The sequence below is a fragment of the Nuphar pumila genome, chromosome 17, assembly GCF_984573655.1.
Source record: "Nuphar pumila chromosome 17, dmNupPumi1.hap1.1, whole genome shotgun sequence".
Lineage (NCBI taxonomy): Eukaryota > Viridiplantae > Streptophyta > Magnoliopsida > Nymphaeales > Nymphaeaceae > Nuphar > Nuphar pumila.
This window is the reverse complement of record NC_143265.1, coordinates 11,440,868-11,459,615: the sequence shown is the minus strand read 5'-3', so window position 1 is coordinate 11,459,615 and position 18,748 is coordinate 11,440,868. Positions and strand designations below refer to the sequence as shown.

The 18,748-nt window shown below is 40.4% G+C and overlaps 1 pseudogene; it reads left to right on the top strand.

Moving 5' to 3' along the window:
* Positions 1-6,057: 6,057 nt before the first annotated feature.
* Positions 6,058-11,085, top strand: LOC149811634 (cytochrome P450 71AP13-like; annotated as a pseudogene).
* The last annotated feature ends 7,663 nt before the right edge of the window (positions 11,086-18,748 follow it).

The window sequence follows — 18,748 nt, the reverse complement described above, 5'->3', positions numbered from 1 at the left end:
CCTTCCAATGAGCACAGGCTCCTTCAGCAATTGGTGAGCAGGATCCCACTTCCCTTATCAATGTTTCTGTATTTTGTATATTCAAAGGGTCACTCATGGATACCCTTTTATAAGCACAAAATGGGAACAGTTGAGTAACTGTTTCCTCTGATTTTATGTAGGTTTAACGGAAGAAGCACTTTATGGGGAGCGTTACCCACATCGTGGATAACCACCACCAACGTGGTGGTTTATAATTTATCCCAACATTCTCTCACTTGTTCCGACGATAAACCCTTTAACCAGAAAACCTTATGGGAATAACTTGATGAATAGAATGACCTTTTTATTCTATTCTATAGGTCCTTAGTTGAATCTCTAATCCTTATGAGATTAACAACAACCATAATGAGAATAAAAAAGCTGAAAGTAACTACTTTATTTATGTGCATATGTCAAAAAAGAGTTTAACAATCCCATCCTCATTACATGTTCAGAATATAATCCTGGTGCTAGTCCTTTAATAAGAGGATCAACAATCATGTCTTTGGTATCAATATTAACAATATGCACTAAATGATTCTGCATCCTTTCTTTAACAACAAAATACTTCAATTTCATATGCTTACATGACGTAGTACTTTTGTTGTTCTTCAAAAAGGACATCGCAACTTCATTATCACAATAGACCTTCAGTGGCTTCCCAATGGAATCGACCACCTTTAACTGTGATATGAAGTTCTTTAACCATATAGCCTGCGAAGTAGTCTCGTATAATGCTATGAATTCTGCCTCCATGGTGTGGGCAGCAGTGGTCGTCTGCTTTCCACTCCTTCAAGAGATCGTGCCCCCAGCAAGTAAGAAGACGTACCCAGTAGTAGACTTTCTACTATCAAGGCATCCTCCTAAATCCGCATCTGAGTAGCCAATGACCTTAAGGTGATCAACTTTATGATACGTCAACATATAGTATTTTGTCCCTTGTAAGTACCGTAAGATTTTCTTGGCAGCCTTCCAATGGGGTAAACCTGAGTTAGACTGAAAACTGTCAAGCACCTCTACTGCAAAAGAAATATCTGGTCGAGAACATGTCTGCGCGTACTGCAAGCTGCCAACAACTGATGCATATGGATAAGCACTCATCTGTGCTTTGTTAATATCGTTTTGTGGACAATCCTTTGGGCTCAACTTATCACCTTTTGATATGGGTGTTGAACTAGGAGAACAATTCTCTATCCCATATCGCTTTAATACTTTTTCTATATAGGATCTCTAGGAGAGGCCTAGAAAACCTTTTGCTCTGTCTTGACGAATCTCAATGCCAAGAACATAAGCAGCCCCACCCATATCTTTCATATCAAAATGTGATGCAAGAAACTGTTTTGTCTCTGAAAGCAACTTTATATCGTTGGTTGCAAGTAAGATGTCATCCACATACAGCATCAATATAATGAACTTACTCTCACTTCCCTTAAGGTATATACATTGATCAATAATATTTTCTGTAAACCCAAAAGTCACAATGACTTGGAAAAATTTAATATACCACTGTTGGGAGGCCAATTTAAGTCCATATATTGATTTGTTAAGCTTGCAAATCAAACGATCATCTTCAGAGAAACCAAGAGGTTGTTTCATGTATACCTCTTCATTCAGATCCCTGTTGAGGAACGTTGTTTTCACATCCATCTGATATAGCTCTAAGTCATAATGAGCTACGAGGGCCAAAATTATCCTCATTGACTCCTTAGTTGAGACAAGAGAAAATGTCTCATTATAGTCAATGCCTTCCATCTGGGTGAATCCTTTAGCAACCAATCTTGCTTTATGTCTCTCTATGTTACTTTTGGAGTCCTTTTTGGTCTTTAAGACTCATTTACACCCTACGGGTTTTACTCCTTTAGGTAATGTGGTAAGATTTCACACTTGATTTTTAGTCATAGAGTCTAACTCTTCTTTCATGGCTTTTATCTAGTGCAAAGATTGTTTCATTCAACAACTTTCATAAAAGTCAACAGGTCATCATCCATATCTATGAAATCACCAGGCTCCTGAAGGTACACCACATAATCAAGATGTATAGCAGATCTCCTAATCCTTGTGGATCTCCAAACAGGTCGTTCTTCAAGCTCAGATTGAACCTGATCATCCTGTTCGTGCTCTTCTGCATTGTCCATAATAGATTTACTTTGTATTTGTGCATTAACAACCGAATGATCAACCACATCATCATTAGGAATAATAATGTGGTATCTTTCGATGTTTTCCTTAACAGATGATGAAACTGGATCCTGTACTTCCTCAAAACCAAGGCTTTGAAGTGCACTTAATCCTACTAAACCATCTTCTAGGAATTTTGTCTTATCCGTTTCAACAATCTGTGGTGAGTGAGATGGGCAATAAAACCTGTACCCTTTTGATCTTTCTGGATAACCAATGAAATATCCACTGGTTGTTCTTGAATCAAAGGCTTTAATGTGGGGGTTATACAACTTAGTCTCTGCAGGACATCCCCATATGTGCATATAAGAAAGTGATGGTTTCCTACCCGACCACAACTCATAAGGAGTTTTAGGCACAGATTTCGTAGAAACCTTATTCAAAATATGCACAACAGTCCTTAAGGCTTCACCCCACAACTTTATGGAAAGTGTTGAATAATTCAACATAGCTCTGACCATTTCCTTAATCGTACGATTTCTTCTTTCAGCTACATCATTCTGATAGGCACTACCAGGCATGGTATATTGAGGCACAATGTCTTCCTCTTTGAGAAATCACGCTAATGGTCCTTCCCTTTACCCCATCTTAGTAAATCTACCATAATATTCACCACCTCTATCAGACCTGACTATCTTAATAACCTTATCGATTTATTTCTCTACTTCTTTCTTAAATTCTTTAAACATCTGAAAAACATCAGATTTTTCAAAGATCAAGTAGAGATACATATACCGAGAATAGTCATCAATAAATGTGACAAAATATTTTTCTCCTGTGTAACAGGGGGTAAACGGTCCACATACATCCATATGGACTATCTCCAATATATCACTGCTGTGTTTGACACCCTCTTTATATGTGTTTGCATGCTTAGCCTTTATGCAATCAACACATGGGTCATTGTCGGTAAAATCTAGAGATTTCAAGATCCCTTCATTTACGAGTCTCTTTATTCTCTTTTCAGAGATATGACCCAACCTTTGGTGCCAAAGCATGTAAGATTTAATCCATCAGCTATTTTCAAGAATATGTAATAAATTACATTCATGAGAAACAAATGACAAATTACCTTTCTTTTCCAACCACTTCTTGTACTTTATGCAATCTACCTTCCTGTGTCCCTTCTTCTTGCAAAAGAAACACCTTATGGGAGTAGAGTCAGATTGCTTGTCTTGGGATGACTTATCCTCAGTTGGCTTCTTCCTAGCATTTCTCTTAAATGCATTCTTTCTTGGTCCTACCTTGGATGCATGAGAAGCCATATGTGCACTCTGCACACTTGGACATGAGTTCATTAAATGTCCATTCATCATTATGTGTATTGCAAGAGATTTTGAAGGGTCTGTATTCCAAGGGTAAGGACGTTAAAACTAAATTCACTAGGAAAGAATCAGAGATGGTGAGCTTCATGTCATTCAGCTGAGATGCTATGTTCCTCATTTTCAAAATGTGCTGGTGAATATTTCTCTCTCCAGAATATTTCATAGTTATAAGTTTTGACATTAAAGTACTGGCTCTGGCCTTGTTTGAACTCACAAACTATGCCTCAATGGCATTCAGGAATTCTCTCATTGTTCTGCATTGTGGGATAGCACTGCAAATATTCTTAGCTACTTTAGATTGCAAAAGCAACAAACTAAGCCTATTCGAGCGCTCCTACTTCTCAAAAACAATCTTTTGATCAACAGTGTTTTGATCAGTGAGGGCAGCAGGTTCATCTATCCTTAGGGTCAGATCTAAATCCATATACCCTAATATAAAAAAAATTGTTTCTTTCCAATCACTAAAGATAGATCCATCAAGAAAAGGTATAGAGCTTGAGTCATCTAAAATCACAGAACTAGAAACTGCACGACAAAAGACACGTATCAAGAAGCATTCGTACGAGACTAAAACTTTAGTGAAAAAAGCAAAAGAATAAAGACCCTTGATATGCTTATTTTCAGGCGAGTGAAGGGGGTCATCGGAGTCCTACTTTGGTAAGAGCTCCGACACGCGAAACCACTTCGCCTACCAACCATATTCGGTAAAACTAAGGTTCTTGTGAAATTAGACCATCAACACAAGGTACCTTTGGATACACATGTGTGATGTATCTCGACACATTTACCTTATTTTATCCTACTTAAATTCCAAATATGATAAAACTATCTTTGGGTCGTTTATCATTTCATGAATCTAAGTAAAATGTGGATATCGACTTAAATTGTATGATAACATGGAAAAATCTTTGATGACATACATGTATGCAGTCACTTTGGTGACGTGAACACACTAAGTCATCTAACCATCCTTAATGCCAATATGAAAAATATCTTGTAATGGTCCGTAAATCGAATGGACCGGTCATATGACCCTCAAAATTGGTTTGAAAAGTTGAATGAACCGGTCAAATGATCCACAAACCGGTCCGAAAATTGGATGAACCGATTAAATAACCCATGAACCGGTCCAAAAACTGGATTAACCGGTTATAATGACCCATGAACCGGTTCTAAAACTAGATGAACCGATCAAATGATCCACAAACCGGTTCAAAAACTGGATGAATCGGTTAAATGACCCACAAACCGGTCCTAAAATCGTATAAACTGGTTGAATCAAGCTCTGAATCGGTTCAGAATGTACCAAACCGAGTCTGTAATACTCTGAACCAGTCTCTGCAGCATTGAACCAGTCTCTGTTGTCAGAGAACCGGTTCCAGAGAGATCCGGATCAGTTCAGAGATAGGTCAAACCGGCTAAACCGGTTCGTACCCAGTTACAGTTTATCTGGATCCGATTCTGTCAGACTGACAGATCCAGAACCATATAATCCGATTTTAATCAGACTTTGGATTAGTCATTGAAAGAACCAGGTCTGGCTTACCAAGATCCGATCCAGAGGATGTTTTCGGATTTGGGATCTAAGACCCGAAGATCTGAATCCGGACCCGACCCAATTTATCTTCATGGGTCGGTACGGGTCATCAAATCCAGGTCTGAACCGTAATCCGATCCAAAAGTTCTTAACGGATTGGTTATGGTTCCAGAGAGAGATCCAAAATGGATCTCTTTGACCCGACCCGAATCCAATCTTCATAATGGGTCAGGGTCAAATGAGCTTTGGATCCATTACCCGAGAATCGGATCCAATCCAAAGAAAATTTCTTGGATCGGGTCAGATAATATGGATCGAATCTAATCACGGACCGATCCGGACCCAAAATCCCTACGGGTCAGGGATCTAGTCCCCCACCCGAATCCTGGATCCGATTCAAATCAACTTTATGGATCAGATTCGGGTGGGACGGGTCTGGTTCAGAAAATGAACCCGACCCAAAACTGTTTAAAAATGAAAATTGAAAATGCGAAATAGGGTTTCTGAAACCTTATTTCGCCTCTTTCGTTCTCTCTCCCCAGATGCAGATCGTTGTCACCGACTTCGACGGTCTGGCAATCAGACGGTTGCTGGTGACCCCGGCGACAAGGAGGCGGCAATCACCATCGTCAGTGACCCAATGGTCACTGGCATTCGACGGTGGGGAGAGGGCAAAACGCAACAAAATTGCAGAGGTCCGACGACTCGACAGTCGCCGGCGATGGCTCCGGGGGCTCTGCAGCGCCCTGACGGAGATGAAGGAAGAAGGGAAAACAGCCGGTGACGACCATTCCCGACTGAAACCCCCCAAAAATATGGATGTAAGCCGGGTTTTTTTTTGTCATGTCACCCAACGGCGACAGTCGCTGACTGTCGGCGACCAGTTGCAGCATCGCCCCACCGCGACCTGCATTGCTGGATGATCAAAAAACACACCCCGCAACGGAAGCGTGTTGTGGACCCATAACCCATTGTTGGGATTGCTCGTCCGGCAAAATGCATTGCTTCCTCAGAAAGGCGGTGGCCCTGCGTAAAAACAAAAAACACAGAGCATTGAGGACAGCGTACCTGAGGCAGTGCTTGCCGGCGACTGGAGATCGGCTGGAGAAAGTGGTGGCTGGAGTAAGGGAAAGCTCCGCTCCTCAGCCGAATTGCAGTCTTCCAACAAGCGCAGGCTCCTTTAGCAATCAGTGAGCAGGATCCCACTTCCCTTCTCAATGTTTCTGTATTTTGTACATCCAAAGGGTCGCTCATGGATACCCTTTTATAAGCACAAAATGGGAATGGTTGAGTAACAGTTTCCTCTGATTTTATGCAGGTTTAACGAAAGGAGCACTTTATGGGGAGCGTTACCCACATCGTGGATAACCAGCACCAACGTGGTGGTTTATACTTTATCCCAACACCTGGGAGTTGGGCTTTGTTCTTGGGCCACACTAATGACTCGTTGCGCAATCTTTAAGGCCCAAACCATGTGAAATTGTTCCTATATTTGGGGGTACTTTTGTACATTTGAATCTTAGCTCAACCTTATAAAGAAGCTCAACTGGAAGCAGTTTTCACCTCAAAAGAATTCTAGTACCAAACTCAATGGCTCTAGTGTTATTCTTGCTACTTTGCTTTTGTTGGTTCCATTTCTATCTATGCAGTTTTGGCAGAAATAAAAAAGCTGCTGGAAAATAAACTTACCACTGGAGCTACCAATTATCGGCAACCTTCGTCTCGTCGACAACATTCCTCATCTCTCTCTTCGCCGGCTCGCTGATAGATACAGTTCAATTATCCATCTCCAACTAGGAGAGGTTTCCACCATAGTTGTTTCATCAGCAAAGATGGCCATGGAAGTCTTGAAAACTCATGACCTGGCTCTTGCTAGCAGACCAATGCTCAAGGCCGCTAGAGAGCTATTCTACAATTGCACTGATATTGCTTTTGCTCCTTATAGGCATCTTACTGGAGGGAAGTTAGAAAGATTTGTGTACTTGAACTGTTGACTGCTAAGAGGGTTCAGTTCTTTAATTATGTCACGGAGGAAGAGGTTAATCATCTTATTGAGGAGATATCTTTAGGTCAGGTGAATCTTAGTAAGAAATTAGCCCATTTAGCAAATAATATGATTTGTAGGGTTGCACTAGGTAAAAAATTTTCTAAAGGCGGGGGGGGGGGGGGGAGTATGATATGCATGGGTTTTCACAGAATGTTTCCAGAGTATCAATCTTTGTTGGGTGGTTTTAGTGTTAGAGATTTCTTTGCGTCCTTGGATTTGGGTTGGTATATTTGAGTTTTGAACTATAAGTTGAAGAAGACCAAAGATTTTGGCAGGCTCTTTGATGAAGTTATTGATGAACACCTTGATCGTAAGAGAAGCAAGGGAGAACACAAGGATCGTAAGAGAAGCTGGCGATTGAGGGCAGTGGCGATTCTGATTTTCCTCTAAACAGAGAGAACGTCAAGGCTATCTTACTGGTATGTGCTTCCTCTGCTTTTAGGCTTCAATATTTAAATGCAGTTACTAAGTAAATAGCTTTCTGCTTGCCCACTATTAAACTATAACTGTAGATCACGTACGCAGAGTGTTGAATTTAAGTAACAATGATAGTGTACTTAATATTGATAGGCTAATGTTTGATTACCCATTTCATAATATTATGTTCAAAATATGCAGAATTACGCCGGTTATTTTTTTTATCATTCACTGTTGAATTTAAGTAACAATGATAGTGTTCCTGCAAAATATATATATATATATATATATATATATATATATATATATATATATATATATATATATATAGAGAGAGAGAGAGAGAGAGAGAGAGAGAGAGAGAGAGAGAATTTTTGTGCAGCGGCACTGCATGATGCATGCGCCGCTGCAGCCATTGGCAGCCACCCATCTCAACATTTCTCGAGATGGAGACCATGCCATCTCAAAAAATGCCAAGATGGGTGGCTGCCAGTGGCGTTCATGCATATAATATGAATACACACATATTATATATATATATATATATATATATATATATATATATATATAGAGAGAGAGAGAGAGAGAGAGAGAGAGAGAGAGAGAGAGAGAGAGAGAGATTAATGGATCCGTGCTAAACCACATTGGAGTTAAATTGGAGTTACAGTACGATAACCATCCATCTCGTGCGTTGATGAAAAGTTAGTAAGCAAAAAATGCAAAAAACATGTCAAAAACGTAATTTTTGGGCCAAAAAATCTTTAGTGGTGCACTAAAAGGGCCAGTAAAGGTCCCACAAAAGGTTTGTGACCTTCACTGGCGCTTTTTGTGCGCCACTAAAAGCCGAGTGCATTTTTGAAAAAAAACTTTTAGTGGCACACTAAAAGCGCCAGTAAACGCCCTAGACCTTTATCGAGGCTTTTAGTGTGCCAATAAAAGGAGTTTTGATGCATTTTTTTTGCCGTGCTCGAGGGTAGTTAGCACACTTTAGCTCCAGTTTAGCATCAAATGGGTTTAGCATAGACCCATTTCAATATATATATATATATATATATGTATATATATTAGGAATTCCTAAACAACTTTACACCCTAAATGTCTTAATTGCAAGTTTTTTAGCTTAATCCAAACCTTTGAACTTGTTTATCATTGCTGATATTTACTAAAAGAACATGCTTTGGATTGGATCACTTTAATGAGAAAAATTGATATTTTATTTCACGAAGTTTTACTGTAATATGAGCAATTGATTTTGACCACTACAAAAACACATTTAGGCATGCAAAATGACTAATCTGGTATACACTTTTCTACTAAGCTATAAAAATTAAGAAAAACACTCAAAACCAAGGTTGTAAGTATCATATAGTTATCCGTATCGGTCGGGCCCAAAATAAGATATGTATCATATTGTAAAAAATCATAATTTTTTAATAAAAAATTCTAAAAATTTATAAAAAATTAGAAAACTAACAAAAAATCAAAAAAAGTTAGAACGCATGAAACAATGATGAATTGCATAAAATACAACACAACCATAAAATCACATATGAAACATTTATGTTTCTCTAAGCTGCATAAGACATCATCAAACATGCACAAGACATCATCAAACATCAACTATCTCACAAGAACACTGCAAAATATTAAATATCTTGCAATTAAGAACATGTCACAAGACTCATACTTTCGTATTAAATAATAAAAAATTATTATGGCAATAGTTGCACTCAATTTTCAAATGGTTTTCACTCATTACTTAAGCGTTATATTGTTATGCCAGATCATCTGATGTCAACTTTGTTTGAGGAGTGTAAAGCTTGATTTCTACCTTGATATAAATTTAAATTTTTGTGGATCCAATTTTTTTTAAATTTTTTTTACTCATAATAAAGTTTTTTTTTTACTTTAACCTACTTCTTTGAATGAAAAAAATGATGAAAATGCACTTTTACTTTAATAAACCGCAAAAACCATTTTCTTGTGCACAAATCAACCCTCAAATCGCTCTCATGAGTCAGAGGGTGTGTGGATATCTCTCTAATAGCTTATGAACAAATAAAAGAGTCGGCTCTTAAGAGGTTTAAAACTCAAATATGAACACTTATGATTCAACCCCTTTTTTAGTGTTACCCTATATCATACAATATACTTTATATCGTACGATACAATATGATATAGGCTTGTATCGTATGATACATATGATATGTACTCGTATCGATATTTTTCATAGTAATGATACATATCATACCATATATGTATCATAACGAAACGATACATATAACATTGCTTGAAACACTACCCTTTGAAGCTATTTATCATAGTTTAAGCGATAAGATTGTATAAGAGCTGATAATTACTTATTTTATACCCAAAAATAATGATTATTACCTATTAGAAGACCTCAATGGATGATATATTGAGTTTGTACTCTTCAAGATTTCCATTTTGAATTTACTTGACTAAACTTTTGTTATTAATTCTAGGGTTACACCTTATATCCGATTTGCAAAATAGTCCTTTCCTTATGCCATTTTTCCAATCAGTCCTCGCCTTTCTCACCCTTATTACGAACCTGTCCTTCTGTCATGGTTAACTGGTCACCAAAAATGACAATTATCTCATAGTTGTTAGTATATTAACATTTTGCAAATTAGTCCTTACCTTATTCACATTTTGTAAATTGGTCCATTTGCAAGGGTTAACTAAGAGCCGGGGACCAATTTGCAAAATGGCATGGCATAAGGTAGAGACTATTTTGTAAATCTCCTATAAGGCGTGGACCAATTTGTAAAAAACCTTATTTCTGATAGAAGATTTAGACCCAAGAGGTTGCCACGTGGCCCCGGATAAGAATCTTTCCCTTACCCAGGTCCGAGTCTACGTGTGGGTGCCTCCTTCAGCAATGCAAAGCTGGATGGGGTCAAGGGAGCCACCCCAAGACGACGACTGTAGGTATGACAAGCAAAAGGCTAGCTCAACCAGGTATCTGATTTTGGGTGCAGTTCTATATGAAATAAATAAAAAAAGTTATCTCTAAAAGATTTACAAATCTTTCATCCATTGCACACTTCAGTGTCGGACAAGTTAAGCTTGACAGGCTTCTCATGAGACGCATGACATGTTTGCCGCTGGAACTGAGAAAACCTTCATAACTTTGGATTTGGGAATGACAGAGCTCATTATGAATCCAAGAGCGATGAAGAAGGCACAATCTGAAGTAAGAAGTGTAGCAGGTGGAGGAAGAAGAAAAGTTCAGGAGAGTGATTTAGACCATCTGCATTATCTAAAGGCAGTAGCCAAGGAAATCCTGAGGTTGCACCCGACGGCCACTGTGTTGCTGCCTCGAGAAGCAATGAAAGATGTTGTGATTGAAGGCTATGATATCCCAGAAAAAACCAGGATCTTGGTCAATGCTTGGGCAATTGGAAGGGATTCCGGAATGGTGGGAGTCACCGGACTAGTTCCGATTTGAAAGATTTATTGACAGTTTGATTGATTACAAAGGCAAGGATTTTGATATCATTCCATTTGGACCAGGAAGAAGGGGATGCCCATGAATAACATTTAGCATAGCTACTGTGGAACTAGTCCTGGCAGCACTTCTTTATGAAGAACTCCCCATTGGGACGAAAGCAGCAAAGCAGGTTATATGTTCCCCCCTAGGGATGGCAGTGGACCGGGGGAAAGCGGGGCCCCGCCTCGCCCCGTTTGGACCGGGGATGAAGGGTATGAAACGGGGATGGAGGCGGGGATGAAGGTTAAAATCCATCCCCGTCCGGGGGTGGAGGCGGGGATGGACTGGCACGTTCCCCCGCCCCGCCCCGCCCCGCCCCATCCCCGTCCCGACCCCGCCCCATCCCCGCCCCCAACTCAGATGAACTGTTTACTAACCCTAACTCCCTTCCCTAATTTCCTAACCCTGGAGCCGGGCGACGTTACTGTGCACGTAGGACGCCGGGTTCTCGATAGCGTACCGGACTCCGGCCTGGGCGGCGAGGTGCATCACGTGGGTGAAGGCGACGAGGTCGAAGAGCTTGGCCAGGAGCCGGGCGTCGTTGATGTCGCCGGCGATGACGAAGACGCCGTGGTCGCCGAGGATTCGACGGCGGGCCTTCTTGAGCGAGGGGTCGTAGTAGTCGTTGAAGTTGTCGAGGCCGACGACACCGTCACCGCGCTTCCGGAGGGCGAGCGAGACGTGGGTGCCGACAAAGCCAGCGGCGCCGGTGACGAGCACGCTCATCCCGCGGGGTCGGGGACGGGGGCGGGGTCGGGACGGGGACGGGGCGGGGGCGGGGACGGGGACGGGGCAGGGGTGGAGGACATGAAACGGGGATGAAGGCGGGGGTGGAGGATAAAATCCATCCCCGCCGCGGAGGCGGGGCGGGGGTGGAGGATAAAATTTTGAGGCGGGGCGGGGGTGGAAACCTTGTCCCCCGCCCCGCCCCGCCCCACTGCCATCCCTATTCCCCCCCCCCCCCCGAACAGGGCAGTTAGCTACATCTCATGATCGGGGGTCCCAAAGAGCACCACGTATGTAAGCATGTGCGTCTCGTATCCCCATGTTTGTCAGCATTAATTAGCGTTGGAGTTTGATGCGATTGCAAAGACTTAAGTACCCTCTCTTCCATTGGTGCAAAAAAAAATGACGGTTCTTGAAAAGGAGTGGTTGTAAAGACTTAAGTGCCCCGAAGATGATTATTTAAGACCCAGTCTCTGCACTGCAGGATTATCCGAGAAAGAAATCTACCCTGGAGGAGGCCATGAACATCAACCCTCTCACTCTCTCTCTCCCTTCTATTTCTGCTTCTATGCACATCCATTAGAAGATCATACATTGCTCCATCAAGCACCGACTGACTTCTACATTGACTCTTGTGGAGCCTGATTCAGAGTTTTTACCCTTACAGGAGGAGGGTTTGGGGGCTACTCCCAGCGTGGGTATCATCATTCAACTAAATGAGTTGTAGATCCTGATTCAGAGTTTTTACCCTTACAAGAGAGGGGTAAAACCTCATCTCACTCTTTCTCCCTTCTATCTCTACTTCTGTGCACATCCAACAAACGATCCAACATTTCTCCATCAAACACCGACTGACCTGCACACTAACTGTAGCATCGTTCAACTTGATGAGTTGTGGAACCTGATTTAGAGTTTTTGCCCTTACAGGAGGGGGGTTTGGGGGCTCCTCCCAGCGTGGGTAGCATCATTCAACTTAAAGAGTTGTGGAGTCTGATTCAAAGTTTTTACCCATTCATATTTTAAGGCATTAGATCTCATTTTTGAACATCCACGCATGTGCAGTTTGTTTTCATCATGTTCAGTTGCTTTCTAGATTATACTTTGAATTCTGGTGCATTTTAGATCTATCGATTTGTATGTAACCAGAGCTCATTTTAATCTGAATTTTTTACTGCAACTTTATGCATATGTCTTCATGCTCTCCACCAAAAATCAGATCATTCTGAGTTTGTTTGACCCACTTTAAAAATCGAGATTCAAAACCTGTTATTTTGCACCGTCAGGATTTTAGCAGAATCAGGACCAACTTGCGGAAGTGATTTCTCCCTAACCAGAGATGATCTTTCCGATCCGTAAAAAGGGTTGTTTTTTAAATTGAATCTAGTTTGTTCATACCAAATCTCAGTGATTTCTATGGTGTTTTCATACCCGTTTCGGGTAAAAAACCATAACCCTGTCACCCTGTGTCATTTTAATGGCTCAGATTTTGATCTATTTTGTTTAAATTTTATTTTTCTAATGGGAGATCATTTTTCAATTCTGTAAAACGGGTTCTCTTAGTTTATGTGTCTAGTTCATTCATGTAAATTTTCAGAATTTTTCATGGCCAATTACTATTTTATTTTGATTAAATACCAGAACCTTGTATCCAGATTTTATAAATGTTCTGATTTTGGCCCCCATATCATGACTGTTGTAGCACTTCTTCAACAAATCGTTATTTGATTGGCAATATTCTTCAGCAAATTGTTGTTATGATTTTTTTGAGTCTCTAATGAGTTCCTACTATGATTTGTAGTATTTTTGGGTCTCCAACGAGCCTCATGATGATTTATAGTGTTGTCCGGTCTTTTAACTATAATTTATAGTGCTTTGGGGTCTCCAACGAGCCCCACAACGATTTGTAGTGTTTTTCGGTCTTTTAACTATGATTTATAGTGTTTTCGGGTCTATAACGAGACCCACAGCGATTTATAGTGTTGTTGGACCTCGCTATAGCGATTTGTAGTGTTTCTCGCTAAACACTACAGCGATTTGTGATACAAATCATTATCCGAATCAGGACCAACTTGTCAGGGCCATATCTCCCTAACCAAAGATCGGATTTCAAATCCGTAAAAAGTGGTGTCTTTGTTATAAAGTCTAGTTTATTCCTGTAATTTTTCAGCAATGTCTATGGTCATTTGATACCCCATTTGGATCTAAAACCATACCCATATCAGTCTGCCTTATTTGAGTGACATAGGTTTTTATTCCATTTTGTAAGAGTCATATCTCCCCAACGAAAGATCATTTTTTAAATCCGTAAAAAGGGTTTTCTTCCTCTGTGTGTTTAGTTTATATCTGGAAAGTTTTATAACTTTTTATGCTCATTTGATATTTCAAACCTGTTAAAAACTGAGACATGTTATAAAACTTAAAAAGTTTGAAACTTCCTCTATGTGTCTTGATTTTTAACAGGTTTGAAATATCAAATGAGCATAAAAAGTTATAAAACTTTCCAGATATAAACTAAACACACAGAAGAAGAAAACCCTTTTTACGGATTTAAAAAATGATCTTCCGTTGGGGAGATATGACTCTTACAAAATGAAATAAAAACCTATGTCACTCAAATAAGGCAGACTGATATGGGTCTGGTTTTAGATCCAAATGGGGTATCAAATGACCATAGACATTGCTGAAAAATTACAGGAATAAACTAGACTTTATAACAAAGACACCACTTTTTACGGATTTGAAATCCGATCTTTGGTTAGGGAGATATGGCCCTGACAAGTTGGTCCTGATTCGGATAATGATTTGTATCACAAATCGCTGTAGTGTTTAGCGAGAAACACTACAAATCGCTATAGCGAGGTCCAACAACACTATAAATCGCTGTGGGTCTCGTTATAGACCCGAAAACACTATAAATCATAGTTAAAAGACCGAAAAACACTATAAATCATTGTGGGGCTTGTTGGAGACCCCAAAGCACTATAAATCATAGTTAAAAGACCGGACAACACTATAAATCATTATGAGGCTCGTTGGAGACCCAAAAATACTACAAATCATAGTAGGAACTCATTAGAGACTCAAAAAAATCATAACAACAATTTGCTGAAGAATATTGCCAATCAAATAACGATTTGTTGAAGAAGTGCTACAACAGTCATGATATGGGGGCCAAAATCAGAACATTTATAAAATCTGGATACAAGGTTCTGGTATTTAATCAAAATAAAATAGTAATTGGCCATGAAAAATTCTGAAAATTTACATGAATGAACTAGACACATAAACTAAGAGAACCCGTTTTACAGAATTGAAAAATGATCTCTCATTAGAAAAATAAAATTTAAACAAAATAGATCAAAATCTGAGCCATTAAAATGACACAGGGTGACAGGGTTATGGTTTTTTACCCGAAACGGGTATGAAAACACCATAGAAATCACTGAGATTTAGTATGAACAAACTAGATTCAATTTAAAAAACAACCCTTTTTACGGATCGGAAAGATCATCTCTGGTTAGGGAGAAATCACTTCCGCAAGTTGGTCCTGATTCTGCTAAAATCCTGACGATGCAAAATAACAGGTTTTGAATCTCGATTTTTAAAGTGGGTCAAACAAACTCAGAATGATCTGATTTTTGATGGAGAGCATGAAAACATATGCATAAAGTTGCAGTAAAAAATTCAGATTAAAATGAGCTCTGGTTACATACAAATCGATAGATCTAAAATGCACCAGAATTCAAAGTATAATCTAAAAAGCAACTGAACAGATGAAAGCAAACTGCGTGGATGTTCAAAAATGAGATCTAATGCCTTAAAATATGAATGAGTAAAAACTTTGAATCAAACTCCACAACTCATCAAGTTGAATGATGCTACCCACGCTGGGAGGAGCCCTCAGACCCCCCTTTTCTGTAAGGGTAAAAACTTTGAATCAGACTCCACAACTCTTCAAGTTGAATGATGCTACCCACGTTGGGAGGAGCCCCCAGACCCCTATCCTATAAGGGTAAAAACTCTGAATCAGGATCTACAACTCATTTAGTTGAATGATGCTACCCACACTGGGATGAACCCCCGGACCCCCTCCTGTAAGGGCAAAAACTCTAAATTAGGCACATAAGTAGAGAGAGAAGGGAGAGAGAGTGAGAGGGTTGGTGTTCATGGACTTCTCCAGGAGGAACCCTTTACCTCCCTTGATTTCTTCTCTAGAGAGAGAGAGAGGGTTTTACAGTGTTTTACGAAGAAGGAAGAAGAAGAAGATGATGATGGAGCAATGTAGGATCGTCTGTTGGATGTGCACAGAAGTAGAGAGAGAAGGGAGAGAGAGTGAGAGGGTTGATGTTCATGGCCTTCTCCAGAAAGAACTCTTTGTTTCCCTTGATTTCTTCTCTAGAGAGAGAGAGATAGGGTTTTATAGTGTTTTACGGAGAAAGAAGAAGAAGACATGTTTGTCCTTTTTTTGAACAGAAAAAGAAGAAGACTTTGAAGAGTCAACATCATCCTCGAGTTTCTGGATGGAGGACATGTTTGTCCTTTTTTTGAACTGTTTGTTTTTTCTTTTTTGAATGAAGGGCATTTTTGTTATTTTCTCAAACCATCACTTTATGGAAAGAATAGCAAGAAAGGGTACTTAAGTCTTTGCAACAATACCAGAGTCCGATGCAAAGTTATGTCAACATACACGGGAATACGAGCCCCATGTGTTTGTATACGTGGTGCTCATTCAAAGCCCCGAACACAGACGTGGGATTCAGTAAATCATCGGGGGCGAACATACACCACCCTCTCCGAAAGCAGAGGATGCCAATGATGCTGATGCATAGAAAATTTGATTTGATTACTGTGGCAAAACCATTTGCAAGTGTCCTCTTGTTGCAGTCAATCTTTTGATCCTTGTTTTCAAATACTTTTCTGGATCTAAACTTTCTTGTGAAGAAAGAAGAGCTCTGAAAAATTGTGTGGGGGCATGGGGAAGGAAAATCTAAATATAATTATATAAAATAAGGTTGTGGTGATATTGTGATTTAACTCAAATTGCAGCCGTCCCCAGCCCCCACTACTCTCTCTTTCCTTTTTTACATTATCAATTAAATGGGTCTTGCCCACGAGGGCTCCACTAATCTAGTAAAAGCAGCTCATGAATGTCACCAAGTAGATCGGATATCACAAGTTTGAAACCCATGGGTGTGCATAGTGTTAGGGTTTTGGCTCAAAACTAACTATCAAGGTTTTTTTTATAGATTATCCTATATTTACCTAAGTTAGTGAGGGTTCATTTATTCTTACAAGTTTAGTCGCACATTGAAGAGTGTTAAAACTCCACTATGCTTTATATATTGAGGTGTTGCCTTAATGGGCAAGGCCCTCAAAGGTCTTGAATCTTGGGCTTGTCAATTAAACTTTGGACTTTGGATCTTGAACTTTAAAATTGAATTTGGATCTTAGATATTGGACTTGGAAATGGGTTTCAGTCCAACCTAGTTTGGTCAAGAATTTTTAATAAAAAACTTGAAAACTCTACACTATTTTCTGGGAGTTGAAGTGATTCAAGACGCATTACTGAGAACAAACATGATATACTGTAAAAGTGTAGTTACACCTACAACTCCAAACATCTAGTTGTCCAAATTTGCTGAAGAACTTTTTGATAATCCTATCAAGTACATAAGTATTATGGGGGTCCTTCAGTATGCAACATTTACTCAACCGGATATTGCTTCTGTTGTCAACAAAGTTTGTCAATTCATTTATGAGTCTACGCGAGATCATTGGACTCATGTAAAATGTATCCTACGTAGGGGTGGCAATCGGGTCGGGTTGGCGTGTCAGCTTATCTCAACCCGAACCCGACCCGTTTATTAAACGGGTCGGCTGTGGCAAACACGAACCCGACCCGTTTAATAAACGGGTAACCCGACACGACCCGCCAACCCATTTAATAAATGGGTTGGGTCAGGTAAACGGGTTTTCAGGTTGGCGGGTCAGGTTGGCGGGTCGGGTTGGCGGGTTGACAGATCGGGTAGGCAGGTTGGCGGGTCGGGTTGGCGGGTTGACGGGTCAGGCAGACGGGTTGGCGGGCTGAGAAGGATTTGGGAGTCGGGAGGGGATTCTCGGCATCAGGTAGGGCCTCTTGCGAAGGGAGCGAAGGGATCCTGGTGATACGTCAAGGGAGGAAAATGGGAGCAGGGGGTCGGGTTGGTCTCCGCTGGCATGAGGAGGGGCCCCAACGAAGGGGAGCCCAATGAGAGGGGGAAGAGGACGAGGATCGGGAGACAGAGAGAGATAGAGTGACTCAACTGAGGTTTTGGGGCATTGAGTTCTGATGCAGGAACACACACAGAGAGAGAGAGAGAGAGAGAGAGAGAGAGAGAGAGAGAGAGAGAGAGAGATTCCTTCCCCACTCACTCGCCAATGCGTAAAAGAGAGAATCGAGGAAGATGCTTCAAGAGCATGTTTGCGGAGGCATTTGTGGCTCGACTGAAAACGTCCATACATCTAAGGCAGAATTTCACATTCATATTCATCTGAGAGACAACATCAGGAAACATATAGCACATAACATCAGTGAAATAGTGCCTCTTCAAAACCTTTCTATCCATCAATAAAAAGTTGCAAAAATTGACCAAAGAATCATAGCAAAACAAAAATGGCAATCGACGTATCGAAGATGAAACCCTAACCGGGACCTCTCTGTGGCAAGAAAGATGAAAAAAAGTGAGAATAGAAAGAAAGAAGAAGGGATACTGTTCTGCAAGCCGTTGTTGGACTCGAGGGTGTTTAATGGAGGAGACGAGGCCTTCATACCTGATCTCGGACTTGGAAAAGGAAAAGGAAGAAGAAAGAAGGGTTTTTTTTTGGAGGGAACCAAAAGGAAAATGGTGGAAGCCCTCCCGAAAGTTATTCAAACAATTTTGCCACCCGCCTAACCCGTTTATTAAACGGGTCAGCCGGGTTGGCGGGTTGGCATACCCCCA